At 43.5% G+C, this 13,213-nt stretch overlaps 1 long non-coding RNA gene across 2 annotated transcripts in view; it reads left to right on the top strand.

Annotated features, from left to right (window-relative positions):
• Positions 1-13,213, top strand: part of LOC141411010 (uncharacterized) — a 43,696-nt gene that overhangs the window by 16,464 nt on the left and 14,019 nt on the right. The window contains exons 1-3 of one of the 2 annotated variants that reach the window (XR_012435874.1): positions 2,488-2,830; positions 3,718-3,957; positions 10,481-10,671. This is a non-coding gene — a long non-coding RNA (uncharacterized lncRNA). Of the gene's footprint in view, positions 1-2,487; positions 2,831-3,717; positions 3,958-10,480; positions 10,672-13,213 lie in introns of those variants that run through there. The other variant, XR_012435873.1, reaches the window with a different exon arrangement.

The raw sequence follows: 13,213 nt of genomic DNA, 5'->3' as shown, positions 1-13,213 counted from the left end.
CCTTTTGTAGTCTGCAAATAAGATGAGCTCACTCAGTAGGGAGATAAACACACAGGTAGGAAGGTAGGTAGGTAGATTCAGAGAGGCAGAGGCAACAGACAGGCATTTGGAGTAGGCAAAGGATTTTTTAGCATTGGACAATAACTTCAGTGATCTTTAATTGCATTTCCAATATTAATTCAGTCACCTCATCAACAGCTGGAAGACAGGGAAGAGAAGGGGGATTGACAATAATTCAATTGTACTGTCCTGCAATTCATTTCCTCCTTTCATTCTCAAAGCAACTCCATGACATAGGACTTATTTCTGCTTTTTAGTGAAGATTGAAAAGGCAAAAGGATTTCTCTGATTGTCCGTGAGATATTACTCAGCTAATGGATAGTGGTACGTGGACTCAAACATGTCGCCTCTGACGTGTCTTTTTATTCAAGCCCTTAGATTCTTTCTTTCTTTCTTTCTTTGTGTGGTACTGGAGTTTGAACTCAGGGCCTTGTACTTGCTAGACAAACACTTAACCACCTGAGCTACACCCAGCCCATTTCTAGATTTTTGTTCTGAATAAAAGTGTTAGTGCTCAGGCTACCCGAGTCATAGGTCAAGTTCCAGTACTGAACAGTATCTGAAGGCATGCACAGATTTTGCACAGAGTGGCCACCTTCTATCTCTAAAAATTAAAATATCCAAAATGTGTCTTATATTTCAAAGCTACACCTCCCTCAGTTTCCTTAGTTCTGTAAGAGAGCCTTCTTTCACCCATTTGTGCAGTAGAGAAGCCCAGGAGGCATCTTTGCCTATTCAGGCCAATCCTGAACAAATCCTGGAGATGTTCCCCTCCTGTCTTATGTTGCTAAGGAGAGTATGGAGGCTGAGTGATGTATAAAGTAAAAAAAAGGTCATTTGGTTTATAATTCTAATGGTTGGAAAGTACAAGTGGCTAACTACTCATTTCCTTTTGAACTAATCCACTTCTGTGAGTTCTAACCCACTCTGTGAGACCAGCATTAATCCCTTCCAAAGGTGGTGCCCCATGACATAATCCTCTTTCACCAGGCCCCATCTCTTAAAGATCCATCATCTCTCACTATTGATACACAGGGGACCAAATTTCCAGGACATGGGTCCTTTGGGGTGGCAAACTAAGTCAGAACAATAGCTTCTCCCACCTATCTCCTGATTTGACCCTACTCTCCACCTGAGATCTGTTCATCATCACCTTTGCCTGTCTCCCAGCCCAGGAAGGGTGGTATTAATTCCTATTAATATTTAGGGTAATCAATGAGGTCAAAATTAGAGCTCCCATTTTTACAGAGAGGGAAAATGAGATCCAGAGTGTTACAAAGTCACAGGTACAGGTACCTTTGGGTCCAAACTGATGGACTCACCATGAGTCCTGTGCTTAACGATTCATATGTAATTTCCTTTTGTTAACCAATGCTTGTTTCTTAAATGTATCAGCTCAGAGAAGAGGGACAGAGGGCACTATGGGTTATCAAGAGAGGCCTCTAAAAGAGAGGGGACACTGAGGAGAGGCTAAGCAAAGAAAACTGAATATTTGCTCTGTAAAAGTGGCTCACAGGAAACTTGAGATATAAAAAGCAACACCTGGGTGGTTACTTTGGGAGATGTCCCACACGTTAGCCCTGGGTCAGTAGGCAGGCCTGGAGACCCACTGTTTCCTGGCCAGCCTGCTGTGTGCGCTCAGCCCTTTGTCATCAGGGGAAAGAGCTGAAGTTAATTAGTTCTATTTACTGCGTTTACCTGTCATTTTCCCATATCTCAAACTTGGCGCTTTCTACCTCTTCACATTTGATCTCAGGAAAGAGAAAAATAACCTTGCAGCTAAGTCTGTGTGCTGGGATTGTGCAGGTCTCTGAAAGACTCTGCCTTTTCAGTGCTAATTACACTAAGTACTTCCAGTGGCCCTGCTGCTTTTCAGAGGCACTTCTGTTTATCCAGCTTTCCCAATCAAGCTTCAGGTTTTGAATACCTGTCACTGCTTGGCCTTCTGCAGCTTTTATGCTTCCTTCCTGTGCAGACCTCCCAGAGAACAACTTGACTTTTTCCTTCAAGTTCATTCAGACTAGTGAAAGTCATTAGAGATGAAGAAGGATCTCAGAATGTCACTGTCAAAAGGACCTTTGGTAAAATGTGCAGTTGGACCGAGTGGTCTTCAGAGGAACTTCAGAGGCTCAGTGAGAGGAAGACCTTGTCCCATTCCAGGAATCTTTAACTGGAGCAAAGGTGGCCAACTTGACTCCAAATTCAGAGCCTTTTCCATTATAATGGCCTTTTGGTTATTTCTCCTTTTAAGACATCCTATGAGATTTCTTCCAACCTGGTTTCCAAATTGGGTACATTTACTAACTGCATAAGTCACTCATTCATTCATTCATTCATTCATTATTTTAACAGAGATTTAGTGAGAGAAGGTGAGTGCTACAACAGTTTACTAATTTTCCTGGGATCTTGCCCATTCTGTAGTGGACACATTGGTTATTTTCATTGACCTTTGTGACTGGCAACTTCCCCAAGTGGCAGTGCCCCCAGTCACATGATCTGCTTCTCTAGGGCAAAGAATGATCACACGATCTAGTGTGGCTAACCAGACTTCTCCATTTCCCAGGGCAGTGACTGATCGGGCCTATCTCGCCTTACACTGGCCTTTTGGCAGAAATTGAGGCAGACTTTAGCAGAAAGCAGGCCTTTTCTCTCCTCTGGCATAATGAGTTCTCCAGATGATAAAGTCTTAGACATTGTTGGCCATTTTTGCCTCATGTGGAAAAAGCTGAAAATCAAGCTAATACTAAGGACAGAAGATGGAGGAGAGCTGGTAAGAGAGAGGCCATTTGTGTTATTAAAAGTCTTTGCATATAGCTATGTATCAAATGTTAATTCTAGGATCTTCCAGTTTGTCAGCTAATAAATTATAATTGTGGCTTAAATGAATTGGATTATATTAGTATTCTATCTTAAAGGTGAAACTATTAAAAATCTTATAGGTTGAATACCTTACCCTAAGTCACATGGCTCGAAAGATGGCAGGTTTGGGGTTGAAAGTGATGCCTGTCATCTTTCTTCTAGACTAGGACCCTCTGTACCCACAGACATCTGGAGAGGCTGCCAGAGAGATGCCAAAGGCACAGCCGACATAGTCTCTGCCATGTCTCACAGTGAGAGAGGTGTATAAAACCCTAACTTTACACCTTAACAAATGCTAAACCTTATACTATACTGTACCAGGCATGGTGGCTTACAGGTGTAAACCCAAAGGCAAAGATTAGGAGGACTGCGGTACAAGGCCATTCCAGAAAAAAGAAGTTATTAAGACCCCATCCCAACAATCTTGTGAAGTATTACACATCTGTAATCCCAGCTGCATGGCAGGTGTAGGTAGGAGGATTTCACTCCAAGGTCTTCCCCTGGCAAAAGCATGAGAACCTACCTGAAAAAGAACTGAAGCCAAAAAGGGCTGAGGGTGTGTCTCAAGTAGTAGAGCACCTACCAAGCAAATGCAAGGTCCTGAGTTCAAACTCCAGTACTGCCAAGGACAAAAGTACTATACTCATGGTTTGTGGTATATGATCCTTGAGAACATGGAGAAGGAGGGAGTAATTCTGCTCCAGGACAATTGGGGGGACTTCTCAAGCACTGTTCAGGTTGAATTGAAGTTCTTATTCCTGGTTATCTGTGAATGTGAACTTATTTGGGTCTTTGTAGATGTGATGAAGATGTAAAGAGCAGGGTGGACCTTCAATCCAATATGGCTGGTGTAGTTACAAAAGAAGAGCCAGATACTCACAGAGGAGAACAACGTGTGGAAACACACAGAGGGAGGACAGCCATGTAATGACGGAGCTGCAAGTCACAAAGCTGAAAACTGTCAACCACTAAGACTAGGACAGAAGGCATGGCCTCACCATGGACAACTTTGACATTGGGCATCTGTCCTTCACCACTGTAAGAGATTACGTATCTGTTGTTTGATTGTTGTGTTAACAATACCCAGTTTGTGTCTTGTTATGGCAGCCCAAGGAAAATGGCACACATGACACCCAAATGGCAGTGGTCAGGCTGTGAGGCCCATGTGGCTTTAGGTGGAAGGCAGGGACAAGGGCATGGCAAGGGGACAATGGCATGGTGAGCGTGGAGGCAGCTCCTGCACACTGTACTTGGAGTGTGTCTGGGGCTTGGGCATGCAGGTGGGAAATTGCAGCTGTGAGATGGAAACACTGGATGAGACTGGATTCTGAGGGGTGGAGGTGATCCGGTAGAAGAGCTGGTAGCCACTACTCATCCTCTTTGTCTTTCCTACTGAGGCTTTTAGGACAGGTCATTCAAGACTCTCCATTTTTTCATAAGGGACATCATCAAACAAATATACCTCACAAGGATTAATTCTTGCAGCTACTCTTTGTTTAGACAATGGGCAAGTTTCTGACTTTGACAAGACAAGCAGGGACAGCATAGCTGCCCCACAGGTGCTGGGTCTTCCTAGGCCCCTCTGGGGGCAGAACACATGGCTGCTAGGCAGTGGAAACACAGGTGAATATCTCTGCACCATCCTTTGGATTCTCTGTACATTGTTCATCTGCAAGTGAGCGTTCTTTCTAAATGAACCATCATAACACATGCTTTTTAGAAGAGACATTTGTCGCTGGTGGAAGATCCATATGCTTCCCCACATTTTCCAGTCTCTCTGCAGTTGGACGGGGCAAGGCAACTAGTTTCAACAATGGGATGTGAGCTGAAGGCGGTGTATTGTGCTTCCCAGCCTCAGAGGCCTGCTCTGCTTGGTGGAACACAAGACTTCTAGCTTTTGGGGTAGGTAGATCATTCCTCTTTTACTGCCTACTCCCTCATGTAGTCCCTGAAATATATTGAGCACTTATCGAATTAAGCAGAGAATTAAAGCTGGAATGAAGTTAGGATTATCTGGCTTCATATCCTCATTTTACCTAAGCTCGCATGGTAAGCCAGTGCAGGTTCAAGCCAAGGCACTGGTCTCTTGATTGAGCCCTTGATTCCAACACTGCAGCCTGTTATTCAGCCTGTGCTTGCACCTGGCGTGCCTGTGTGAACACCGACTGCAGGTGGACGTCCCTTTACCACAGTGACAGGTGCTGTGCTCTAGGGAGGACTTGTAACTACCTGGGGAGAATGTTCACTATTAAATGTGGTTTCTATGTAGGGTCACTATGTAATAATTCCTATAAATCTAGGTGATTTTGAGAATGAAAGGGGGAACTGTGGGAAAACAGTATGAACTTGAACTTGAACTGTCTGTGGAAAATGAGGACTCATGGTCACTCCAGTCAGAGGCAGCTTTGGTGAAAAGCAGATAATGTGATGAAAAGTTGGCATAGGATTGAGAAGTCTAGGAACTCGTGTTTGTGACTTGGCTTTGTTAATGATAGTTTTGTGAACTTAAACCACTTTGCTTCCTGCTTGTCTTTGAAATGAGAACAATGATCACTTCTCACAACAGTGTGAAAATGTATGTGGGCGACACAAATTTAATCATAAAAAGCTACAATGCTCCCTTTTACTGTGATTGTTGCTGCTGTTGATCTTGGCGTTGTTGTGTTGTTATGGTTGTTGTTTCTTGGTGAATTAGTGCTGGGGTTCTCTGCTTGTGCCTCTCGCTAGAATCATCTGGGAAGATTCATCAAGTAAATACTGTGTTGATTTGCTTGGGCTTCTATCGCAAAGAGACACATTCTGGGTTGCTTAATTGATCATCTCAAAATTTTGGAGACCAGAGATCTGAGTTCAAGGTTTTTCCTGAGGCTGCTCTCCTTGGCTTACAGCTGGATGTCATCCCTGTGTCTTCACATAGTCTTTCTTCTGTGAAGCTGGGTCCAAATTTCTTCTTTTCATATGGACAGAAAATTCTTTAATGTCTAATTTCCCAGTGCAGTCACATTCTGGATTCCAGGAGTCAGGGCCTCAGCCTTATGAATTTAAGAGATGTAATTCAGCCCATAACAAAGGGCTTCCTCTATCCATAAAAATGTTGGGATTTTTCAAGGCCCAAACCCATCATATGGAAGGGATTCAATGAAAATGCTTAATTTGGGGAGTTGGAGATGTTTTTGGCTAATACAAACGGTCTAACATCAAATTTCTGTCCCTTTTTGCACTGCTGAGTAAGCTGCCTGAGCTGATTGAGTACTGTGAGCTTTTTATCGAGCCAGCCCTCTCCCGTTGGTGATGGGAAATGCTGTAGACAGGATGCCATCTCACGGAGATAGCAGATACTTTTCAGTGGCTTTGGCTCATTGTACAAGGCACTTCTCAGCTCTGGTGGGCCTTAAGGCTTGCGTGGGCCCTGCTGGGTGGCAATGGAGGGGGCTTTCCACAGTTCCCCAGCTCAGGAGCCAGCTAATGGCAGGAAATGACCCTGGGGGATCTCAGAGGTCTCCATAGAGCCTCAGTTTCCCCACCAATAAAATGAGAAAAAAAAGACTTTTGGCTTCACAAAGGCATTATGAAGACCAAATCAATACATGAACTTAGAGTTTCTGGATCCTCATTGGTCAATAAGTAGTCATGTGCCCCAGGTAGTTACTTACATTTAAATTGTTCCTTACCACCAAGGTGAACCACGGGGCAGTCAATATTGAGTCCTTTCTGCCATGGCTTCGCAAAATGGATAACCAGGACTAACTCTAGACCTGTCCGTGCCTAGAGTCTGGGCTATTTCACTAAACTACCTTGTGTCCTATCTTCAGCACAGTGATGGACAACTTTTCTACACTCTCTAGAGACAAAGTCACCATAGTCTAACATTCAAGGCAACGAGTAAGATTCTGGTCTCTGGAACCTTCCAAGGAGGTTGTCCAGGCATTGTTGCATTGTGCAGGAGGCTGAACTAAAATCTTTAAGAGGGGTTAAAGATCTCTCTTCCTTTTTCTCTCTTGCTGTCACTCATACACCCACACATGTGCACAGTCCACACACATACACACCCTCACAAATCTCGTCTATTAGAATTCTTCCCTGCTGTTAACTGCTGTGTATCCTTTAGGACACTGCACATTCTTCACTTCCACACCATTAGCAAAACAGGGATCCCATTCCTGGGCTCTCTGTTCATGTCGCCAGATCTAAGTTGCAGACTTTTCCCTCTTCTGTCAGCATGCTCCTGCCTGCTCTCAAGCCCTGCCCAAGAACTGTCCTTGCAGCAAGAACTCTAAAGCATCACGGGAAACCTGCTAAGAGGCACATGAAAAACAGCTGCTGGAAGCCGGCAGGAAGCATTCACCTGGGAGCCTGCACTTTGTTTCAGAAGCACGTCTTTGCTAGAGCTGAGGGAAAGTCAAAGCTAGCAGGGCTCATGGCAGCTGTCTCTGGAAACTTGCCCACCCCTCACCTCTGAGCAGGTCAGGACTATTTTTTGTGTGAAAAAGAATCAAGTATTAGATTGGCAGGTCTGATTTTTGTCTTGGGTGTTTTAAAGCTACAGATGTTTCCCAGTTTTGTGCTGGTTTGACTTAAGATTTTTTGTTTTTAACTCTGGTGGTGTGAAAGTGATAAGCATTCAGTAGAAACCATACTTCAAATTTTGCAATTTGGATCTCTTCCTGGGCTAGTGATATGTGGTATCATCTTTGTTCTCCTTGTTGGGCAGAACAGCAGCTCCTGGTCAGCTGTGTAGACATGAGTGGGAACAACTGAACCTCTGCCATGTGCTGGATGCTAAGCTGTGACGTTTGGTAGGTTAGGTGTATTAAATGCATTTCTGAAGTGTGATATTTTCATCTTATGATAGGTTTATTAGGCTGTAACCACATTCTAAATGGAGAAGTATTTGAATAGGGGAATAAGATAGAGCTTTTAAACATGATTCAGTCCTCCAAGAGAGGAGAATTCCCCTCACCCACCCAGGGACTGCTGGAGAAGGGCCCTGGGGATTTTCTGGGTGGTATGGCAGGGCTTACTGAGTGGGGTTCATAGAGCTCCCATGCTGGTGGCCTGGGTTGGGACACAGGGAGTGGCAGTAGCATTACTGAAGTCATGCTGCTTGGGCAGAAGCCTGCAGAGGCAGAGACAGGTAGATGGTTTCCGTGTTCTGGTTACTGACAACTGCAGGCTTAGCGTGACTGTGGCGGAAAGCAAGAGTTTACGTGTGATGGAGGTACTACTGTCACTCAGTGGGTCCCCATTGTCCCAGGAAAGAGACTGAACATGATGCCAAGCCTCTCTGCAGAGGACCCTGTGATGTGCTATCTGGATTTGCTTTTGGGACTGAAGGGTAATCCCCCAGCTGACTTATCTCTTACCCGAATGAATGAATAAGTGAATGAATGAATGAATAAATGACCAAAATACATCCTTCAAGTATCTGGTATTCTCAACAATACAACTATAGGATACAACATATGAGAAACAAACTCTGCAAGTCAATTTTGGAAAAAAGTTTAAGGAATAAGAATAAAACTAAATTTTAAAAAATCGGACACATAAATATTCCCTTACCGTTTCAGCTCAAAATGACGTGTGTTCTGACTTTATGTATGGTTCGAGCTGCCGCATGCCTGACAGGTGTTTCAGAATTTTTCTGTGACATGCAGCGCTGGCCAAGGTATTGCACTTGTCCTCAGGGGGCCTCTGACTGAGATGCAAAGGCAACATGAACATGGTGAAAGTGGGCCTGAGCAGGTACAGCGAATATAGTCAGGGAGCACCAAGAATGGGGACGCTTTTTTTTTTTTTTTGCTGGATAGACTTTTAATTTATATCTTAAAAGTGGATAAGATGGGGGAGGGGAAGGCCTTCCAAACAAAGTAGGCACCAGAACAGGAATGGGGAGGAAAGAATGAGGGGAAGAAAGGGAAATAGACACTAGAAGGAAAAACCAGGTTGTGTGACTATACTCCCATGAGTCCTGGTACTGCCACCAATGGGGCCTGTGTGCATTTGGGCAAGGCATGGAATCCTTGCCCTTCAGTTTCCCCATTTACATATCAGAAAGGGGAAAATAAATAAAGCAAAAAACCAGTGTTCCACCCATACCACTGGGATGCATTGCCATTTAATATGTAGATAGGTCAGAAAGTCACCTAACTTCTTATATCCTCAGTTATCTCATTTCTAAAATGGGAATAGCTATGCTTTCCCCTGAGAAGGATATGCAGGACAGTGGATACGGAAGGACATTTAAATTGCTAAATGCTCCAAAGCTGTATGTTACCATTTTTAGTGTTATTTTGGTAGACGTCTAATAAAGCCACATTGATGGATAACAGAGGAGTTTCTAGCACACAATAGGTATATACATAAACGCACACACATAGACAGATGCTTCTGTGAAGATTGATATCGACAGAGGACGGGCATAGGTAGTATGGAAGGGGCCACACCAGTACTCCCTACCCTACAAGTCTTCCACTTTCTCATATGCCTCCTAACAGTGTTCAAAATTAGGTCATAACATTCCAAAGTAACATTGCAATTGTAACTCTCAGTGTTCTTAAGGAATGTCCCAAAGTCCTAGATAGAAATTCCACCATGACATCTATGTGCATAAGCTACCCCAAATATCTTATATTCCTTGATTCTCTTCTGCTCTTGCATGGTTTATAACCATGGTTACATGGAAATCTCATTTCTGTCTTGTGAGCCTCAATGAGCTTGGCTACGTACAGCAGGCTGGAAGCTGGGTTTAAAATCCATATATTCTACATAATATGGAGTCTAATTTAAACAGCACAGGATCAAGTGGAACAAGGTAAAGAAGGACACCCAGAGGAGAGAAGAGGGGTGGCCAGTAGGATGTGGGGAATTAACATATACTTTTTAGAGCAATTGGCAGAAAGTGTCCCAAGGAATGGATGTGACTAGTGTGTGATTTAAGTTGTTTCTGGTGGAGAGTATGTTTGCTTTCTGTGCTACTCCTAATCTCCAGGTGGAAGCTTTGCTTCCCATACTAGGATGGTGGCGATCATTGCTATGGAGGGAGGTGAGGACCAAAGCACTGCTACCAGTCTCAGATGATAACTGCTCATATTTATTTATGTGTCCACATAACAACTCAATACTCTGCTTTCTAGATATTTAGCCTTCCCCCTAGTCCTTAATAGTCAGTTAAGCTTCATAACTCAGGGACACTTTGCTGTTATCAGCTCCATTTTACTGGTGAGGCTTGATCACTTATAAGAGGTCTCCCTGCCAGTTAGAAGGCAAGTCCAGGTTGGGTACCTTGTGGCCCAAGTGTAGGAGATCAAACTAAAGCAGTAGTGTCCTCACCTTTGGAGCAGAGTTTAAAGGGGCACTGAAAATCTCAGTAGTCAGATGAACATTATTTCTCTGCAGTATTTAAAAAAGTTATATTAATGCAAAAATCCATAATGAAAAAAATAACAATTTTACATACAGAGAGCATCAGTATGACTCACTTTCTTTTACCCACTGGTTCTAATATGGTTCAGCAAGATATTGAGGACACTAGATTTTCTGTTTTTTCTTCTCTTTTTTTTAGGTACCATAGGTGGAGCCCAGAGTCTCATGCATGGGAAGTATTATATCTACCACTGAGCTACACCCTAACCCCATCCTGCTATGTCCTAATTTATGTCCTTCACTCTTAACCAGAGATGTCTGTGAGAAGATACTTATGCTGAGGACTGAAAAGCTGCCATCTTGGTCAGATCTGAAGGGTCTGGAGTTCCGGTTGGTAGAGGGTTCACTGTCATGCCTTCCCCTGCATTTGCATATCCTGTTTGCTCTGTTTGTGATGCCTGAGTGGAATATTTTAATGTGTCTAGGAGTTGACCTAAGGGCCATAGAAAGGTGTGGGCTGAACGGTGGAGAGACACTCCTTCCAAATACCCTCCCTGAAGCCTCTCGTTTCTGGGCTTCTGCCCCAGCCTGTGGCAAGTGTGATTGTCCACTGTGTGTCCTCTGTCACAGCCCTTGCTGTGAAGCCACAAGTGAGTGGGTGATTGACAGAGTAAGATGTCACATGTCACTGTCGCCAGTGTCTAGACATTGCCCAGGGTTTAATAGAGTTCATTTAATGCCTGAAAAGAGAATAAATGTGCTCCAGGGGAACTTTTAACCCTGTTGTTCTCACATTCTCTGTGCCTCTTGGAATATCAATTCCTCTTCTTTTTCAGGGTAAGAACCTTAAAAATCTTCATGGCTAAGTAGAAATGACACAAGCTCTTAGCTCAGATAGACCTGAGTTTACATACTTAACTGCCTAATCTCTTACTTTGAAGATAATAAAACACTTAATCCTCATCCAATCCTCAGGGTGATCCTACGACATAATATACATGCTGGGAACATAGTGAGTATTATAAAAATGGTGCAGGGCCTCTGTGCGTGTGCACACACACATTATAGTTGTTCATATAGAACCTACTTTGAAAACCTCAAATTTGAATTGCATTTCAGTGAGTTTGAATATTTCTTTTAAGCAAAACATAACCAAAAGAGAATTAGAGTCTGAACCTTGCAAGGTTAAGGTTTATTTTCAAATTCAGAGAGCCTTGGTGTTTGAAAGGACAGTCTGTGCCACTTATGTGGCAGCTCAGGAAATAGATCCAAGACTTGAAGTGCAAAGTAAAATGACCTGATGATGGGTTTCCAGGACATGTTATCAGCTTGGTAGCAGATGCGCCCAAGCAAACCCATTCTGTTAAAAAGAAATTCCACCCTGTCACTGAACCTAGCCTGAGAAAGACAGATGTGGAGAAGAGAGAAGGGGGCCACCAAGCTGTGTGCTTCCCAGCTACAGTTCAGGTGAGAAAGAGGAGGGCAGCCTCTTCTGAGCCATGCTGGGGTGATGCCTCTTACCTGCTCTTTCCTTTTTACTGTATATAAAATTTCAACCTGCTCATGGATAAATGAAAGCCTATGACTCCCAGGAGCCCAAGCATCAGCACTTGAGCTGTTATACAAGCTTTTCATTACCCCTTAGGACTCACTTTAAGCAGATTGCAACTGAGTCAAACTTAGCATTGTTTTCAAGGTGTTAGATTTGGCGACATAAAAAAATTTTCTGGACTCTTGTCAAGATTACACTGAAGAAATTTATCCTCATGGAAACCTATCTTTGGAAGGTAGATTATTTCCACAGACTTATTGTTGTCATCATGAACTTAGTATACACCTCCATGCCAGTGCTCTGTGGGTGGTATTTTCATTCATGTGCCTCCCAGGTTTCCCATAGACTGTGAGCTCCTGAGCAGGAGTTGCCTAGTCTTCCTTCATCAGCATCAACTGGATGGGTCCAAGACAGGTGTGATATAATGGAGACATAGTTCATCCTAAATTGACCCTGAAATTACCATCAAGTTATGTTGACTATCAAGAGATCCTGCTTTTTTCTCAACCATTTCTTTTTGTGAGTTTTTGGTGAAAAATGGGTACTTCTCTACAGCAGTTGTAGAATCTCAGGCTTTTTGGGAGATCCTAAAATTTTCCATTTATTTCTCCTATCCTATCACTTTTTATGACACTGGTAGATTATGGATTAGAAGTCTTTTAGGGCTGGGAAACAATTAGACATCTGTCCACCGTGGATCTTGTGTTTTTTAGTAGGAACTGTTCATTGTCTTTTGTTTTTGATCAATAACTACAGTGAAGAAAAGGAAGATCATGAAAGATATAGCCTTTTGGAGTTGGAGGAGCACTTACTTACTGACATAAGGTTAGGCTAGTGGGATTGGAGTAGGAAAAAGTCATTTTAAATCCACTTAGAATACAGATATGAGCTGCTTGTCAGTAGTGCAGGGAGAGAAGTACTCACTAGCAGGTACCTTCTGTATCCTAGGTGAGGGTTTCTCTATATATCCCAGCAATTCCAAGAGGGAGGCCTTATAAGTGCCACTTCACAGAGGAGACGCTAACTTAAAAAAAAAAAATCTTCATTTGTTCATTCAGCCAACCCACAGGAGACACTATTTGCGGGGGTGTGGGGTGGTATGGAAGGCTGATGGACATAGACTTGTCAGCTGCCCTGAAGCCAAGAAATACTCCTCCTCTGACCCTCAAAAGAATGGCATTGCCAGGTGCCGGGTAGTTCACGCCTGTAATCCTAGCTACTCAGGAGGCAGAGATCAGGAGAATCGCGGTTCGAAGCCAGCGGGCAAATAGTTCGAGAGACCCTATCTCAACAAAACCCATCACAAAAATAGGGCTGGTGGAGTGGCCCAAGGTGAACAGCCTGAGTTCAAACCCCAGTACCCCCCCCCACCGCAGAAAA

This window comes from Castor canadensis, chromosome 9 (assembly GCF_047511655.1).
Source record: "Castor canadensis chromosome 9, mCasCan1.hap1v2, whole genome shotgun sequence".
Classification (NCBI taxonomy): domain Eukaryota; kingdom Metazoa; phylum Chordata; class Mammalia; order Rodentia; family Castoridae; genus Castor; species Castor canadensis.
The sequence above is the reverse complement of the archived record's forward strand: the minus strand, read 5'-3'. Positions and strand labels throughout refer to the sequence as shown.